Here is an 18,914-nt window from a genome sequence, read left to right on the forward strand (position 1 = left end):
GAACAGGCGGACAGGACGGTTTCCCAGCCAGACAGGACGGTTTCCCAGCCGGGAGCAGCGCGGGGAGCCGGCCAGCGGCCCCCAGCTACTCGGATCTCCCAGCTTTTCCATTAGCGAGCAAGCGCTCCTAAACCCTCCGCGGCCCGGTCATAAATGATTCATGCCGCCCCACCTCCCGCCCGCCCCCCCCCGCCCCCCCCGCCCTCCCGGCGGCCACTTGAGGTTCCCTCCCGCCGCCCCAGCCCGCGGCGCGGCGGCCTCCGGACCGCTACCCTGTCGGCACCGCCGCCCCATCAGGCGGCGTCCCTCCTCCCTCCGGGCCGCTCAGGGTAAGTTGAAGGAGAACGGCTTGCCTGCGACGCTTCCAGTGGAAATGAGGAGGCAGCCGCTCGTGTTTGCACAGGCCTGGCCTGCGCTTTCGGCTCCCTGAGCCCTCCTCCCCGCGCCGCTGCGCTCCAAGTTCGGAGCCCAGGAGGCAGGGGCCTCGGCTGGGCTGGGCTGGGCTGGGCTGGGCTGAACGGGCGGGGAAGGGAGGTGCGCGGTGGGGAGAAGGGAGCTGGGGGTCACAGCAGGGAGGGCCGGGGAGGAGGGTCGGAGGACTCTGGGCCCTAAGGACTGAACTGAAGGAAAGTTAAGCGACTCCTGCTGCCTGATGGGGACGGGTGGGGGGGCGTGGCGGAATTCACATCATCAGTCTCAGCATTTCTTCCCGGGCTCCTGGCTCAGCTCCCGACAGACAAACACGCTCCTCACACTCTTCCGGCGCCAGCCAGAACTTTGAAACACGACTTTCTTCTGAGACAAGGCAAAGCCGAGCTTCTGAGAACTCAGTCTAAACCGCTTCAGTTCCCAGGGGTCTTGCCTACCCAGAGGACTCGAAGACAAGACTCTGTATTGTCTGAGGAGCCTCAGCTCTGAGGAGCACACGTAGTCGAGCTTCCCTGGGGAAGATGCTGTTTTCGCATGAGGAATGAATTGGGGGAAAGTTGATGTTAGGAGAGAAGGGAACAAAAGTCATATTCAAAAAGAATGTTCTAGAAGCTTGGCAAAATCTGCAAGACACTTTTCTTCCTCGTCCCTCCCCTTTCCTCCTGCTCTTTTTGTAAAACCTCCTTTAGATCCTTCTTTCTTTGGGCTTCCCAGAAGCCCTTACCTGGCCTTCAGGGGTCCCTGGGGCTCTACAGGTCAGGGGACTGTCCTAATGGGGGTGGTGCTGCCCCTAAGGCCTTGTAAGGTGCTACCTGGGTAAAGAAACACTCTCAGGGGAAGGACAGGCAGGGACAGAGCCCCCCACCTCAACCCCTGTCCTTGTTGGGGCTGGTTTCTCAGACATTTGTATTTTGCTTTCACCAGTTGGAAAAAAAGTTAGGTGAGGAGGTAAGGCCTTCCTGGTGGCTCCCTCAGGGAAACTGGGACAGCGACCACAAATAAAATCAGAGTGACCATGTTAAAGGAGAAATGGCTGGAAACCCCTCAAGTAGTGGATCGTAGGGAAACAGCCACTGACAGCTGGGAGCGTCCTTCCCCGGATTCTAGAGGGGAAGCCATTCCTGACAGAGGAAGCAGCATGTGGGCATCCTCTGGGGTTGGGGGGAGAAGTCACAACCCCAGGACTGGTGAGGGGCAAGGAGACGGGCCACCTGATGTCATCGGCCGTGAGGGTTGGGTGCCCAATCCTCAGAGCAGCAGGAAGGACCTGACCAGGTGGCAGTGTAGGAACACCCCTCTAGCCGCCATGTTGAGACAGGACTGGAGGCCATGGAGGGGACCACGCCGGGGCCTGGACTGGAGTGGGGGCAGGGAGGGAACAGCACTTCCTCCTCCGTCAGGCTGCTGGTGAGACCTGGGAGGGCTGTGGTCAGGGTGCTGGGCCCCAGGACTGATGGTGCCTCAGCATTTGAGTACAAAGTGCCATTTGGTATAATGGACACAGCTCAGTCTTGGCCATTTGTGGTTTTTAAACAAATCATGATCCCCACCTTCCAAACAATTTAGTTTTTTTTCCTAGCCAGCCCCATCACAAACTTTTGAAGCATGAAATGAATTTTGCTGGCCCCCGCCAATAGGATCCTTTCCCTAGATAATGGATTCTATGAAATGGCTATAATCTTCCCAGGTAATGAGTGAAAGCTACACTCTCCATTTGGACCCAGCATCCCTCTTTCTGATTTATGATATATTGGTTAAAATAGTAAACTGATAGCACTCACAAAAGAGTCATCAATCATGAGGCAGTGTTGCTTAAACTATAGAAAGGTTTTCAGAAGTGAGATGCTGGAAAGGGAAAGAACAATTTGGTAATCCCAAAAGCATAAAGCGCCATGAAATCAAATCTGTATTTGGATTTTGAAGTCAGAGAAATGGAGCAGCTAAAGGAGGAAGGAAGTGTAAGCAAGCCTATTCTCAGAGGTCAAAGGACATCCCCTCCTGAGCCCCAGACTTCAGGTCCCCGTGGCTTTCTCCACTCGGTTTAATAGTTTGTTTCCCTTTCTAAAGTTTTAGGGGGAAATATTTCAAATCCAAAATTGCGTAAGTTTGTCGGGCTAAGACCACGTAAAATGGAGTTTTAAGCAAAGTCTCTCATTTTGTAAGTGGTGCTTGTGTGTTTCAGCCAACGTGTGTTTGCAAAACCCACAGGTATTAGCTGGGGCTGGAGAGATTCGTGTTCTAAAGGCAAGCTTGAGGTTTACAACGTGGTCTTTGTGGAATTGCCTCTGTCCTTATGAGTTATTTCAAGCTTGTAGACTACTCATGTTTGTTGATTGAATGAACAAACAAATGAGAACCGTGGGGATTGTGTGTAGTGTCTGAGCTACTCCCCCATTCTGCAGGTGAGGAAACTGAGTTTTCTGTGAGAGGGAGTAACTTGGCTCGGGTCTCACAGGATCAGAGTGGCACCTGGCCCCTCCCGGGGAAATTTGTAGGGAGATTTGTTTTGTTCCAGAACGTGAACTTCACAGGTAACTTTGACTCACCCCTTTTAGTGCCAGCTTGTCACTGGAGGGCAGGGTGTGGGCCGGTGGCCCTGGACACCTCTGAGAGATTGTGCCTCTGCCCCTCCAAGTACTGCTGAGGTGACTCACCCATTGATTCCTCCAAGTGCCATGTGCCGGCTCTAGATCTCCACTCCTGCCCAAGGGCCATCCCGGCTCCCGGAGCCCCAGAGCCCGGGGAGGGAGTGCGGCCTCCGCCACGTCTGGAGTGGGATTTTCTGCAAGTCCTGCAACCTGCTTGATGGCCACCTTCCTCCTCTCTCACATCAGGGACTCCTACAGAGAATGGCAGACAGCGGGAAGGGCTGCTCAGGCTTTGGGACACAGCTGTCACCCCGTCCTTGAGATTAGGATTCCCAAATCGAGAAGGCAAATCCTGGAACTTGGAGAAACAGACTGGAAGGGATGCCTCGTGGGCACAGCCGTTGCAAACTAACAGGAGAACCAGACAGTTCTTTCCTCAGCTCTGTCTTCCAGGCCCAGGCTACTGGGCTTTAATGCTGACTCTGGTGACACTGCTGCGGGAAGTGTCCCTGAGCTAGAGAGCTAGCATCCAGCTCCCTCTGCCAAGGCTGCCTGGGGCTTTCTTCTCGGAGATGGAGCCCCGCTTGCATATTCTGAGCTTTTGTTCCCTGGATGCACTGGATGGGCAGGCACCTTAGAAGTGGAGGTGAGCCCTGCATGCCCCCAGGCCTCCCCCTACGCTCCTCTGCCCCGTGACACCCAGCCAGCCACATCCAGCCACATCCACCTGGGACAGAAACTTTTCCTTCCTTCTCTGCACCTGGGCTGTCAGAAGGTGAGGGCTCCTCGGAGGCGGATCTGTGCCTATAGAGGTGCAGGTTTGCAAAGGACGTCTTTTGTTCTTGTTAGGGTAGCTAACCTCTAAATCTATTTAATACCCCTTCCCTGGTTGTCCATCATTATGACACATGATTTTCCAAAGGATTTACTATTAGTTAGCAGCACAGGGCTCTCTCCCTGGGGTAGCAGCTACTTGCAGTGAAGAAAATGCATGTTCAATGTAGCAATTTGTCTTTTTTTATATATTTATTATAAGAGTAAATGAGTTATTGTTGGAGACTTCAATATTATTGCAAATTAGGTGCTGCACACAGAGCTGGGCCCATTTATTATGTTTCTCAGCTCCCAGTGCAAGCACCCCGCTTCAGGAATCAGCTGAGGGTTCCGGCCCTTCCAGGGGGAGCCAGAGGCATGGGAGCTACGGAGCCTTCTGTCCAGCCAGGGAGGGGAGCGCAAAGTTTGTCACTGTGCCAGGCAGTTGCCGGTGGGCAGATAGATGCTGAAGTCAGCAGGTCGGAGAAGGCGGAGCATGACCTGAAGCCATCATTCCAGCCCCCTTGACCTCCTCCAAGCCCACGTCTGTGGTCAGGGAAGTGAGAGTAGAGACCTGTGCTCAGAGTAATGCCTCAGCTGTGACCACAGAGGCCGGTCTGTGTTCGGATTTGGGGTGAGCCCCTCGAACAGAGAGCGGTGGCTGGAGTGAGCCAGCCTACAGCAGACCCGACTGTCCCCGGGGCCGTGCTGAGGTGCTGTGGCTACCCGGTCCTGTCCATCAGTCACCTGCACAGCCCAGGGGAGAACACAGGGACTGCAGAGTGCCTGTGAGAGACTTGGGTCCTTGCCCCTCAGAGGTGAAGTCCACAGAGCAGGCCGAGCCCTCCATGCAGTGTTAATGCCAAGGACCCCACAGGGCAGGCTGTTTCACACAGGCTTTCCAGAGGCCCTGGGGAGAGCCACCTAGCCCAGTGGTCAGGAGCCCAGGCTTCTGGTGACTGACTGGCCCAGACTGGAGTCCCAGTTCTGTGTCACCTGCTGTCCGAATGATTGTGGACAAGGTGCTAAGCCTCTCCCTGACCTTCCATTTCTCATCTGTAATGTGAGGCTGGTAAGCCAGAGCTATCGTTGGGATTAAGTAACCCACATCCCTGACCACTGCGCACACTGCCTAGCCGCTAGTAAGGGCCCATGAGTGGTATTTGTTCAACAACTCCTTTGCAGAACATGATAGACTAAACTTTAAACATTAATTATGCACTTCATTTGATTGCAGTAGTAACACACATGAATGACAGACAAGAAACATTGCCCAGAAAAAGCTAACAGTAAGATTTTGGAACAGTTGCCTGCAAGTCTTCTTGTGCCAGTATATTATACACAGAGGCCCATGTCCTGTGTGACAAAATGAGATTGTGTTGTATTTGTTACTTTATTCATCCACCAGTGCATCCTGTCCACTTAAAACCCCTTGTCATGCAGGTTCTTGTAAAGTTGCAGTTCCTAAACCCCTTGTTCTCGGGACCGCTCTACACTCTTAAAAATTATTGAAAATTCCGAGGCACCTGGGTGGCTCAGTCCATTAGTGTCTGACGCTTGATTTTGGCTCAGGTCATGATCTCATGGTTCATGAGTTTGAGCCCCACATGGGGCTCTGTGCTGATAACTCGGAGCCTGCTTGGGATTCATTGTCTCCCTCTCTCTCTCTCTCTCTGCCCCAGTCTCTTTCTCTTAAAATAAATAAATACATTTTAAAATATTTTTGTATATTGAAAACTCCAAAGAGTTTTTCAGGAGGATGGGAAGTTTATATCTATTGATATTGATTCATTGATATTTAGAAGTTAAAATTGAGAAATTTAAATGATATTTTAAATTCATTTGAAAATAATCGTAATAAGCCCACTTCATGTAGTGAAAATAACTCATAACATGTTATGAAAAATACTTTCCCAGACCACAAAAACATTACAAGAATGGCATTGGTTTTCGGTTTTACACACCTCCTTACCATCTTGCCTAATGAAGTAGTGATCTCTTATCTTTTCTGCATTCAATCTGTTCTATGGTAGCCTTTGGAAACCCCCAGTATCTATAAACATCTTAGTGTTAAGACAGTTTCAACTCTGTGGGCCTCTTGAAAGGATCTGGGGGATCTTCAGGGGTCCCCAGACTACATTTTGGTCCCCCTTTTAATGCTGCAGGATGTGTTTTGACCTCCCTGCCTGAGGCTGGGCCGTGAGCAGCCCTGCAATGTCAAGGCCATCCAGGCCCCTCAACTGCCTGCACCGGTGCCCAGAGAGGCTGTGCCATGCACCTCTCCCCACCCCTGTACAATCTCGGTTGGTGGTGGAGTGTGTGACCACTTCGAGTACTTTCCTACCTCCTCCCAATCACCTTCGGGTAGAACACTCAGGGTCCTCGGTTGCCCCAGCACCCTGCCTGGGTCCCACGGACCTCTTTGTCCAGAGGCTGCTCGAAAGAAGCCCGAGGCCAGCCTGCAGCCCACTGCCCGCAGACCCTCAAGAGAGGCACTCAGCTCCTGCCTGTCCCCATGCCAGAGGGCTCCGGGCCACTGGCCACCATCCCAGCTGCCCCCCCCCCCCCCCCCCCCCCCCCCGAGGGCTGAGAGTGACCGCATTCAACCCTCGGTGCCTCCTTTCCAGAACCGCCCCTCCAGCCAACAGAGCCCGCTCTGTGAGGCACAGTCGCTCTGTGCGACAGCCCGTTTGCCTTGGCTTTGGCCTGATCTCTCCACCGACCGGCCAGCTCTTTCCAGAAATTGGCCGGGGTGTTTTGAAACTATTTTTCAAAGAGAAAAATTCCTGGACCTGTAGCAAGTGGTGGGGGAAGAAAAAAGTTATGATAATAAACGAAAGAACCAGTAGCCAGAGTAGGGTAGCGAGAGGCTGGAAATATTGAACGTCACCAGAGCAGAGTATGGCTCACCCGTCAGGAGAGAAGGCTAATAGTGGGGGGCTGGGGCCCCCTGTATGCGTGTGGAACACAGGCTGTGCTGGCTTCGTCCTGCGTCAGCATTTGGGGAAAGACAGATGTGCCCGGAAGTGGGCCTCACTCCTGTCTGTGTAAGCAGGGCCCACGTAGAGTGTCTGCGGTGGCATCTATCATCTGTGACCTGTAGCATTTGTACTTGTTGTTTATGGTCTCTTGGCATGCATTGTTTTCTCGGGGCTGAAATATAGCACGCTAATGAGGTATCTCTCTGCTCAGGAGGATGTAGGCAGCTTCGAAGACGCCTCTGCGGCATGCGGACTAGTTTGTCAACAGCTCAATACTGTGGCAGCTGCTGTCCTTGTGATGATGAGAAAGGAATGGGAGGGGTGTCCCTGTGCAGGGTCTGTCCCGGGGGGCACCTTTCGTAGGGGTATCTGTTGGTCCCAGCGCCGACCATCTTGAGGAGCAGTGGGGCTGAGGGGTGCCAGGCAGACCTGGCTTTGGGTCCTAGCTTCCCCACTTTTGTTCCTGATGCACTCTTCTCTGGGAGCCTGTCTTCTCATCCATGAAGTGGGGAGGTGACACCCACGGTTGTGGGTCCTATGAGACCTGGTGGGGCACTGGGGTCCATGCTGGGGAAATGGGAGCCTGGCCTGGGGGCTAACTTTGTGCCTGCAAGTCCCCCTCCTTAGCCGGGACCTGGGCACAGGGATGGGCCGCGCCTGTCAGCATATGGTGTGCCAGCAGGGTAGAGGCTGCATCAGTATCTCCAGCTGGTCCTGGGCCCTGGCAGGCCTGGTGTGGACTCGGGTGCTTGAAGCAGTGGGCCACCTCCAGAGGGAAAGCTTGAAGAAAGACTTTGGGCTGGACATGGTGACCTGGGTGTGAGAAGGGCCAGGCGCTGCTTGCTTGGAGGGAGGGTATATGGGGACGGGGCTAAAGAACCAAAGTTCTGTTTGTGGGGACATGGCCCATGCAGAAAAAGGGGATGGGCTCGAAAGCAATTTGAAAACAGTTTTCCAGAATGTTTCCTTGGACCAGAAGGGACGGGATGGATGTGGCGTGTCCCCGGGAGCCCCTCCCTGCTTAGAGTCACAATTATCGTAATAATAGCCGCTCCTGTTTACTGACCACTGGCCGGGCTCAGGCCTCTGCAGACACATTCTCGCCTCTCCCCACACCCCTACGCTTGTTATTATTACCTATCAGTTCGGTGCCATCAGTCACGCTCCAGATCCCAGGAGGATTCTAATGGAACTCTCCAAGCTGATTGTAAAATTCGACTGGAAGAGAAAATATCCCCAAAGAGCCAAAACTGCTTTGCGAAAGAAGACGGTGATCGGGGGTGGGGGCGGGAGGCCTGCCCTTCCGGACGTTAAAGCGTATTTTAGAATATAGCGATTACAACAGGGCGTTGGATCAGAATGGTAAGTCCAGAAATAGATGAAAAAGTACAACTGGGAATTTAGTTTGTTTTTCACTGTCTTGTAGGTAGTATTAAGGTAATGGGTTATAGAGAGAAGAAATTTAAATCCGTACTTCATAGGCTTTATAAAAGTACATGGAAAATGATTCTAGGACTGATTTTTGTTTTTTAAATCCAATCTAGGGGAGTGAACTCTTTCATTCACCCCCACACTTTGGCTGCCCTGGGAATCCCTAAACAAGACACAGAATGTGAAAGCCATACAGGAATAGATGGGCACACTCGACTCTATGGGAATTGCATACTTTTCTTCTGACCTTTTTGTTGAAGAACTTTTCAGACATTGACTAGAGCTGAAGGAATCTTACATGGAAATCCCCAGCCCCTGATTCTTCGGTGAACATCCTCCACCCCCACCCTGATCCACCTGTGTCTGTCCGAGTCTCTATTCCCACTGACTTTTTGATACACACCAAAGTAGACTGCAGCCATCAGTAAAACTGTAACCTTTCGTATGAAAAAGATGCCATGAACAGTGTTCAGACAGGTAGCAGACTGGGAGTAACATGTCCCGTGTATGTAACGCAACGGAAGGACAGGAACCTTGACAAAACAAAGAAAGAGATTGCCCAGTGTCTTAAAAATACGTAAAAAGTAGGTTAATTGGTAGACCATAAACATAAGGAAATGTAACTTAAGCATAAGGAAGAAGCCCGCCAACCTCCTTAGTATCTAGGGAGTAGTCATCAAACTGGCAAAGACTTAAAAGTTTAACGAAGGCAGGATGGGGAGGAGTGGACCCTCTCCCTCAGCTGCCAGGGGAGTGTCAGCCGTGCGTTCCTTCTGGAAGGCATTTGACAGCATGAATTACAAATTTAGAACTCCTCGAGATCCAGCAGTTTCCCTTCTCAGGATCTATCCTGGAGGAACAGTTGCGCATGTGCCCAGTGAGCAGGGATGGGAAAGTCTCTTGTAGCGTTGTTTATATCAACCGAGAATTAGAAACAACCCGAACAATCCAGAAATGGTTAAGCAAACTATGGTGTTTCCATTTTGAGGAGTAACCTGCAGCAGTGAAAACGGAGTTCGATCTATCCGCTCTGACATGGGACACTGCGAAGTAAAGCATAAACAGAATACAGCTTTAGAAATACAGCTATTACTTGTGCAGTGAGACGTACAGAAGCCTATAAAAATAACAGCCAATGTTTATTGGGTCCTTGCTATATCAGACTCTTTGTGTCTGTTATCTCTTCCTGAACATAAGCCTATCTAGTACTGTTAACCCATTCTACAGATGGGTAAGTGAGGTGAGCCCTGCCAGGATACATCTGAGCTCCACTTAGCTCCAAAGCTGTTACTCCTTACAACACATTCCCTTTGTCCAGACGTGGGGAAAAAAAAAAGGTACCTGCGCACAGTAATCACTCAAACTTGATTCCCTCCCCACTCCCAGTTTTCAGACATTGTGATTCATTCACTTTGTATATTCAGAAGAAGTCGAATGTGCAGACCAAACAAACTGCTTAGTGGCAAGCCGGGAGGAGAAAGTAGGGAAGATCTCAGAGGCCATCATGCTTTGCGAAGGCGGGAGTGAGTATTCAGGGCCACTCCTCTGTCCTCAGGGCTGGCCGAGGTTACCCAGGATGCCTTGCTGTGTGTGTGTACAAGAACAGCATTTCTCCGGCAGGAAACACACTCCTCAGGGCAGTGTAATGGGAGGCTCTCCTCAGGGTCCTGCTGGGCATGCTCTGACCCAAGGGGCTCACGGGACGACAGACTGGAGCAGAGCCTTGATCAGACAGCCACGCCTTCCCAAAAAGCTCCCCAGTACATTCCTGCTGCAGAGACCCGTGAGATCACATCTGGTCAGAAGTGTGATAAGGGAACGTCCCTACCTGTGGGTTGAAGTATTCAGCAGAGCAGTACGGAGTGGGGGGACAGGTGAATGTGTGGGGCTTGTCTTTGGAGGGTCTGTTGCTGGCTGGGGAGGGGCTGGATGAAGGATGCGGGCAGGTCAGACAGCAGAGTAAGCACCGTCTCAGGAATGGCCTTTCTCTGTGGGGCCTGTGTGGGTCGGGTCTGGCTGACCAGTAGGGAGACACAAGGCTCTGCTGGCCCTCGCTGACACAGGCTCTGGAAAGCACCTGAGGCCAGTCTGGGGTGGGCCAGTCTGAGGACAGGAACGGGGGGTCCTGGCCAGTGGAGATGCTTGTGCTTCAGGGCCCTGTCTGCGTGGCCCCTTCTCCGGCCTTAGGCTTAATTGGAGATCCATTAAAGAGTCCCCTGACCAAATCGTACAGGCTTCAGGCCCTTCGGAACCTGGACCTGTCACTCACACCACAGACGGTAGTGTGTCAGGCGCAAGAGGTCTGAGAAGGCCTGGCAAGGCCTGGGCATGAGGCCTGGGATGGGCTGGGCCTTCACCCTGGGTGTGCACCTGCCCAGGGCATGACCCAGCCTCACAGTGTGCCCGTCAGGGCTGCTTCCCCAGCAGACCACCTCTCGCTTGTGCCGTGCCAGTCTGAACTTCCTGAGGTCCCACTGCAGACCTGGTGGACAGACCCTGCATTGGCATCACTCATGGGTCTCTCCAGGGCCCTGCGTGTGCACACTTGAGAAATTCTTTAAGGACTCTATTTGTGATAAAGTTTAAAAAAATGACCCTGCATCCTTCAAAAAAGCTGTTAGAATGTAGCATGCAAACAGTAAAATACACATGTCCTAAGTGCACAGTTTGGTGAGGTGTTATCACTTGAACGCACTCGTGTGAACCAGCCCCCAAATCAAGAACAAGATGACAGCCAGCAGCCCAGAGCCCGTGTCCACTCCCAGGTCCTACCCTTGCGGCAGCGCAGTCCTGACCCCCAACGGCAGGTCTGATTTAGAGAATCAGAATTGCGCAGTGTGTGTTCTTTTGTGTCTGGCCTCTTTCTTATATTTGGGGGATTCGTTTGTGGTGTTACATCATGTTGTAGTCTGTTCTCATTGTTGGATATTCCTTTTTTGAGAATATAGCACAACATATGCTCTGTTGTAGTGTCGATGAACATCCCAGCTGTTTTCCATTTGGGGGCTATTCTGTGCCGCTTGTGAGCATCCTTGTACAGTCTTGGTGGAGTCCTTCTGCGAAGGCCTCACTGGGAGTGAGACAGCGGGATCCTAGGTGTGCGTGTGGTCAGCTCTCATAAACACCGCCAGCGGTCCAAAGGCGGCGGACCAGTGGCCTTCGTTTTGATACTGGAATTTGCTCGTGAAACGGTGTTTATTTTCTTTTTTAGACCCTTGTATATCAACATCTAGGGATACTGTTGAGGATGAGGCGATATGTTAAAGTGTTGGCTGAGCCTGGGTCCCCGATGGGGAATTAACGAATTGTAACTTCAGTAAAATACAGCGGCGGGGGGGGGGGGGGGTCGTCACTTACACACTGACTCACTCGCTCACTCACCTCTTTGTTCTCCCTTCAACCGCAAATATTCACTGTGGCCTCCTCCTGCCAGGGACTGGATGAGAAGGAGAGACAGAATCCTTTCCCCTTATGATATTACAGTCAAGCGTATTAGTTACGTTTTGTGGCCAATAATGGATCTAATGGCAGAAGACCATCTCTTTATACAAATAATTAAGACTGAGGAATGCTGCATAAACAGAATCATGGGTGTAGTAAAGTCACTTTATAGTGTTTAAAGACTTGGCTGAATAAAGGGGAAAGTTTAAATAAATTAATCTCCCCGGAATGAGACAGCGTGAGTGCCCTAAAATGATATTTATGAAGAATCTTAATGACGTAGTACAATGCAAAAAACCTAGAAGCAAAATATGGAGTCATATACATGGTGTGAGACTTACTTTTTAGACTCCCATCCGATAGCAAAAAGGAAAGAGCAGACCTGGCTTCATTTTTGCAGTTTTCAGGATTTTTCTTCTGCTCGAAGCCCTCTGAGCTCCCCTCTTTGGGTGCAATTCTGCCATCAGCACCTTCTGACCCAAACCCAGGTGCGGCCATGGGGGGACCCTGCCAGGGATCAGCTCCAAGAGCCCAAGGGTGGATCTGGTTCCTCACCCATCAAGGGCAGGGGCTTTGCCTTTCATGGCTTCCATGTGTCCCCCTCCCCATGCCTCCCCATGGCACAGCTTTGGCTTAGGCCAAAGGCCTTTAGCTGAACAGTGCCCTGCCTGGAAGAACTCAGAGAAAAGAGGGAACGGCCAAGGATCTGGTTTTAGGGAGAGTTAGGAAGGGCTGGAGGGTCAGCTGCAGCCGGAACTGAAGGGGCTGTGCACCCAGCCTGGGGGCGTGACCTTGGCCTCGAGCGGGCTTGGTTGGGTTTGCATGTAGAATTTTACAGCTGGTGGGGAGGGAGAGAGAAGCCTGTCAGGCCCCTGTGGCAGGCTCCGTCCAGGTGGGAGATGGCTGGGGATCCTGGGTGAGCACGGTCCCCAGTGGTGTGTGGGGAGAGCTGGCATCAGTAGGCTGGCAGGAGGAGGGCTGTGTAGACCAGGGATGGCGGCCCGACTGGGCTGCTCTCCTGGGACACACGCATCCGCTGGCTGGCCCGTGGCTGTGGCCCTGCTGCTGGCTGGACGTCTGGGAGATGATCAGGCCGCAGTCACTTAACAGCCTGGGGCTGTCACCCTGCAGTAACCCATAATTACTATTTAGGAGTTTGTGGACGAAAACCAGTAGATTCCGATTCCATGTGTTAGACTCTGTTTGCACGCGCCCACGCTAATGAGGAGCTCTTAACACACCAGAGCCACCTAGCCACGTGAAGGGGGCCCGTCAGCCAGCAGAGCGAACCAGTTACTTTGTTCAGCATCTAGCTGAACTGCCTCAGTCTGCCGTATTTCAGCATTTCGGATCTTCTTTTCCTTTTTTTTTTTTTATGTTTATTTATTTTTGAGAGAGAGAGAGAGAGAGAGAGAGAGGGAGAACACGAGCATGGGAGGAGCAGAGAGGGAGAAATGGAGACACAGGATCCCAAGAAGACTCCAGGCTCTGAGCTGTCAGCACAGAGCCCCGATGTGGGGCTAGAACCCACAAACCGTGAGATCATGACCTGAACCAAAGTTGGACGCTTAACTGACTGAGCCACCCAGGTGCCCCAACATGTAGGATCTTAAATGCCAGCTAAAATGCCCATATGCAGAAATGTGTGTGCATTTTCCTAGGTCTGCATATTGTGCTGGACGGTGGAGGGGGCAATAAATTGGAGCATCCAAAGATCCCGCTGCAGCCCCTGCACCCACTTGCATGCACAGTATTGCACAGGCTGAACAGATGGGAGGGCCTGACTTTTCGGCCTTCACAGTGACCTTCACTCCTCGGCGGGGGGTGCGGGGGGCTCTTGAGAAGGGGAAAGGGTTTGCTTTAAGGATGCTGAGAGTGAGGGACAGGACAGCAGAATGTTTTTCTGCGCCAGCAGGCTGCACCCAGCCCACCACCCACATGCTTAGTGTCGCTGTGGTCTTCGTGAATTTCTAGAGCCCAGCCATGGGGGCTTTGCCAGTTGGGAATTTTAATTAGAGAGTTGGCCAAACTTAATTACTTTCCGTGCAGATTTACAGCAAGGGGCTTCTGGGGGTGCCTGGGTGGCTCAGTCGGTGAAGCATCCGACCTCAGCTCAGGTCATGATCTCACGGTTCGTGGGTTCAAGCCCTGCGTTGGGTTCTGTGCTGACAGTTCAGAGCCTGGAGTCTGTCTTCAGATTCGGTGTCTCCATCTCTCTTTGCCCCTTCCCGACTCGTGCTGTCTCTAAATAAACTTAAAAAAATAAACTTAAAAAAAATTTTTTTTAAAAAGAGGCAAGGGGCCTCTTAGTTTCCCCATCTTTTCAAGCCTGGGTAGGGCCACCTTTTTGGGATCCAGCCTCATGTCCCTCCTTACACATGGAGTCCTCTACCCCTCCTACACTCAAGCCCTCTCTTCTCTTCTGCTCTGGGTCCCCCAGGTCTGCCCTCAGGAAGGAAAGCAGGTCATATATGTGGTTTTCACAAACAGGCACAAACCTCATTTTGCGCCAATAAAGGCAAAGCCTTCAGGTGTTCTCTCTGTGCAGTGGGACAGCTCAGACAGCAGGAATAAGCGAGAAAAAAAGCAGGTGGGAGCTGGGTTAGGAAAACGAAGGTATCTGCATGTGAGAGAAATTATAAATGGCTGAGTTCTGTCTTTCTCAAGCAGGATTTGATTTGTATGGTTTCGAAAAATAAAATTTTGGTACTCGAGGTGAAGTTGAACATAATTTGGTGTTAAATCCGTTTCTAGCTGTCATGGGTACACAAAACCCTCCCACTTGGCTATGTGGACTGAAATACAGATATTTCTTACCCCAAGGAGCAAAACAGGAGATCGGTCTTTTTTTTTTTTTTTTTTTTAAGCCATTCTTAAAAGGTAACACCTGATCATGGAAAAAGCTGCTTGTGTTACCATGGTAACACGACCTCACAGAGGCTCAGTTTCTGCGTCTGTAAAGTGGAGCTGAGGCACTGACTACGTAGGATACTTGGGAGGATTATCTGAGCAAGTGCATGCATTGGGTGTCCTACATGTGTTGTCACTTTTTCAGAAGATCTTGAGTGTGATGCTCTCAGGAAAGGCAGCCCCGATTCAGAGCTTCTGGGCTCCACTCCCCAGTGCCCTGTCAGTTACCCAGGCCTCCCCCAGAAGTACTGAGGCTGCGACAGTGTCCAGCTGGGGGAAGTCCCACCCCTCCTTGCTTCCCCAGAGCCCCCTTGGACTTGGGAGGGCAGGGGGAGGGGGAAGGGAGGTAAGAGGGCAGATGCAGGGAGCTACAGGGCAGTGTGTAGTGTAGTCTCGAGGGAGAGCGCGGATCTCCCGATGGCCCAGCATCAATGAGACACTTGCTCAAGTGTTCTGTTCCTTCCTGCTTCAGTTTTGGGAGATTATATGTTTCTTCAAGGCTGTCCCATATGTTGGCATATAGTTTATTGTAATATTCTTACAATTGTTTGTAATTCTGTCGTGTTAGTTATTTCTCCTCTTTCATGTGTGATTTTGTTTATTTGAGTCCTTTCTCCTTTTTTTTTTCCTTTGAAGAGTTTGGCTAGAGGTTTATCGACATCGTTGATATTTTCAGAGAACCAGCTCTTGGTCTTATTGATCAGTTCCATTGGTTTTTTTAAGCTTCTATGTCTTTTATTTCTGCTCTAATCTTTATTATCTCCTTTCTTCTGTTGGTATGGGATTTTGTTCTTTTTTTTTTAAGTTTATTTGTTTATTTTGAGACAGAGACAAAGTGCAAGCAGGAGAGGGACAGAGAGAGAGAGAGGGAGACAGAATCCAAGCAGGCTTCCAGTTGTCAGCACACAGCCCAGCTCAGGGCTCAATCTCATGAATTGTGAGATCATGACCTAAGCAGAAATCAGGATTCAGATGCTTAACTGACTGAGCCACTCAGGTGTCCCTGTTCTTTTTCTAGCTCCTTTAGGTGTAAAGTTAGTTTATTTAAGATTTTTGTTGCTTTGTGAGGTAGGCCTGTATTGCTATAAAACTCCTTCTTAGAACAACTTTCACTGCTTCCTGAAGGTTTTGGACTGTTGCGTTTTCATTTTTGTTTGTTTTCATGTGCTTTTTGTTTTTAAGTAGGCACCATACCCAACACAGGACTTGAACTCATGACCCTGAGATGAAGAGTTTCATGCTCTACAAACTGAACCAGCCAGGTGCCCCTGTTTCCACATACTTTTGGATTTCTTCTTTCATTTCTTGATTGACCCATTCATTGTTTACTAGCATGTTACTTAACCTCCATTGATTTGACTCTTTCCAGACTTTCTCTTGTGGTTGACTTCTAAAAGCCCAAGTGTCTATCGATAGATGAATGGAAAAATGGATAAAGAAGATGTGATACACACACACACACACACACACACACACACACACACACGCACACATGCACAGAGGAATATTATTCATCCATAAAAGAGAATGAAATGTTGCCATTTGCAACAATATGGATAGAGCTAGAGAATATTATGCTAAGTAAAGTAAGTCAGAAAAAGACAAATACCATATAGTTTCACATATGTGGAATTAAGAAACAAAGCAAAGGGGAAAAAAAGAGAAAGAGAGAGAGACAAACCAAGAAATGGACTCTTACGTGTAGAGCACAACCTGCTGGCCCCCAGAGGGGAGGTCGGTGGAGGGTTGGGTGAAATTGGTGCTGGGGATTAAGGGTGCACTTGTTGTGGTAAGCAGTGAGTGATGGAGGGAAGTGCTGAATCACTGTATCGTACCCCTGAAACTAATGTAACACTCTATGTTAACTATACTGGAATTAATGAAATGAAATGAGACAAAAAAAAAAAAAAGCTTACGGGGAGCCTGGGTGGCTCAGTCAGTTAAGTGTCCAACTTTGGCTCAGGTTATGATCTCACAGTCTGTGGGTTTGAGCCCCGTGTTGGGCTCTGTGCTGACAGCTCAGAGCCTGGAAGCTGCTTCATATTCTGTGTCTCCCTCTCTCTCTGCCTCTCCCCAGCTCACTCTCTGTCTCTGTCTCAAAATAAAATAAAAGACATAAAAAAATAAAAAAGCTTGCAATGGGTCAGGTCCTTGGGAATAGAAGGTGATCAGGGACCCGGAGAGCCCTGTAGGTTGATTCCAGAATACACTACAAATACAGAGTGGGGAAGATATAGCTTGGAAATAAAATAATTCAGCTTATTTCAGGGGCTTCACTTGACCATGAGTTTAGAGCCAGTCTCTGGGGGCCACTCACCTCTGGAAGAAGGAAGGTGGTGCAGCTCCAGATTTCATTTCAGGAGTCACACCCTCCGAGTCCAGGGCTGGGGTGCAGGGAGGGTGAGCCAGGTTGGGCATTAAAGGATGGGGGCTCCCGGTAGGCCTCAAGATGCCTCCCCCACGGGGAAGGGAGCAGGGAGACGGATGTTTAGGTGGAAGGCACCTGGCTGGGGATGGGGTGGGGCCCAGGCTCCCCTCCAGTCTCACCTGTGAGTGACAGGTGTCCCCAAAAGTCCCTTGGGAGCTCTGTGGACCTGTGACATGAAGCTGGAGGGAAGAAAAGAAAGCCGGAAGGAGGGGGAAGGGGTTTCAGTCACAGTGCAGAACCCCTCTCCCCGGGAGAGGCCTGGCCCCTCCAGCCTGTCTGTCATCTTCTTGGTCTTCCAGTCCCTTTAGGAAGATCGGGGTCATACCACCTTGTGAGATGTCCCCTCGTGGGTCCTACTGACACTCTCTGCTTCACCCTACTCTTTCTCATCTCCTCGACTGAGACACGTGGTCTGGCCTCACATCTGGGCTCACATCTGGCCCTAACTGTCTCTTTATTTCCTCTTCTTTTTTCAAGTCAAGGTTATTAAGGTATAATTTATGTATGTAAAATTCATTCTTTTGAGATTTACAGTTCCATACATTTTAACACATGCACGCAGTTGTGTAGCCACCCCTACAATCAATATCTAAAACAGTTCCATTTCCCCAAAGTATCTATCCTGGCCCTTTGCCCTCTCTCTCTCCCCTCCCCAGCCCCCAACAACCTTTGTTATGTTTTCTGTCCCTGAAATGGTGCCTTTTCTAGAATATCAGGCGTACCAAAGTTTGTTGCCTCATGAAGTTTGTTGAGCTGGGGCTTCTGAGGGAGAAAGAACAGGGTCCCTTCACTCTGCCCCTGCTCTCTGACAGAGGTCATGCTCTTGAACTAGAAGAAGACACACTTGAATGTCACCCTGTAAAGGAAGTTGTGATGTTTGCAGGTGACTGTTGGGGCATTTGCTACATTTACTCCTGAAATCCCCGCAACAGTGATAGGAGGGCAGATATCATTATGATCCCATTTTACAGACCTAGGAAACAGAGGCTCAGAGAGATTCAGTACCTCACTAAGGCTGCACAGCTGTGATTTAAGTCCCGATCGGTTGTCTTCACTCTGTGTGTGGTTCTTGAGTTGTGTTGTAGGAGATGTCACTTACTGGTGACAGGAAAGGCTCTGGCACCTGGTGGATGGCTGGGGTAAAAGGAGACTCTCTGGTCCCTTTCTCTCAGCGGTAGTGGGGGGGAGGGTCTTCCCAGGTAAAATAGTCAGTGCTTCAGACCCTCCCTAGGAGATGGGCACGCTTCTGCAGGCCATCCCTGTGTTCCGTGTTGTACATTTGCAAGGCCACCACCTGAGGTGTGGAGCTGGGGACCCCCCAGGGAACATGGCAGCTCACAGCAGGCAGCCAGCCTGCTCATGGCCACACAGCAGGGGTTTTCCTGACTCAGCCCAGGCCCAGCCAGGTCCCACCACGCAGAGGAGAGAGGCAGGGATCAGGACTGTGGGAAGAGCAAGGCCGTCCCCACAGATGGTGGAGGGGACAGAGAGGCCAACAGGGCAGAGCGCCGCACATATTGGCCAAGGGGAAGGCTCAGGTAAAGGACAATATCGCAGTCCTGGGACCAAGTGCCACTAAACCTTATGGGTAATGGGCTTTTCATCCCCTGGGTAATAGGAGACACCAAAAAATGAGGACATTACTTAGTGAGTCCCTCACCTCCCTGGCCCCATTCAGCAGACTCGGAGGAAGGACATTGCCCAGCATCGAGCTGTGTGTGGATTTAATGGGGTTTCCAGCTAAACCCTCCATCAAATTTACGGCTGTGCCTGTCTCCTGACCTTCCCCCTCTCACACATTCTTTTCGGAAATGAAGCTGTGTGCAGGCTTTGAGGTGTCACTTCCCCCACACTGGAGATATACAGCTGTGGGCCCGGGTTGAGATGGTGGAT

At 50.9% G+C, this 18,914-nt stretch overlaps 1 protein-coding gene and 1 long non-coding RNA gene across 2 annotated transcripts in view; one reads left to right on the forward strand and one right to left on the reverse strand.

Moving 5' to 3' along the window:
• GLI2 (GLI family zinc finger 2) overlaps positions 1–18,914 on the forward strand; it is a 178,338-nt gene that overhangs the window by 64,238 nt on the left and 95,186 nt on the right. The gene's annotated exons all lie outside the window — the stretch shown is intronic.
• Positions 12,708–17,832, reverse strand: LOC115286557. Its single transcript, XR_003906127.1, has 3 exons — positions 17,744–17,832; positions 17,141–17,200; positions 12,708–12,808 (listed from the first exon to the last, which is right to left on the reverse strand). It is a non-coding gene; the product is annotated as an uncharacterized LOC115286557 (long non-coding RNA).

Source organism: Suricata suricatta, chromosome 3 (genome assembly GCF_006229205.1).
Source record: "Suricata suricatta isolate VVHF042 chromosome 3, meerkat_22Aug2017_6uvM2_HiC, whole genome shotgun sequence".
Lineage (NCBI taxonomy): Eukaryota > Metazoa > Chordata > Mammalia > Carnivora > Herpestidae > Suricata > Suricata suricatta.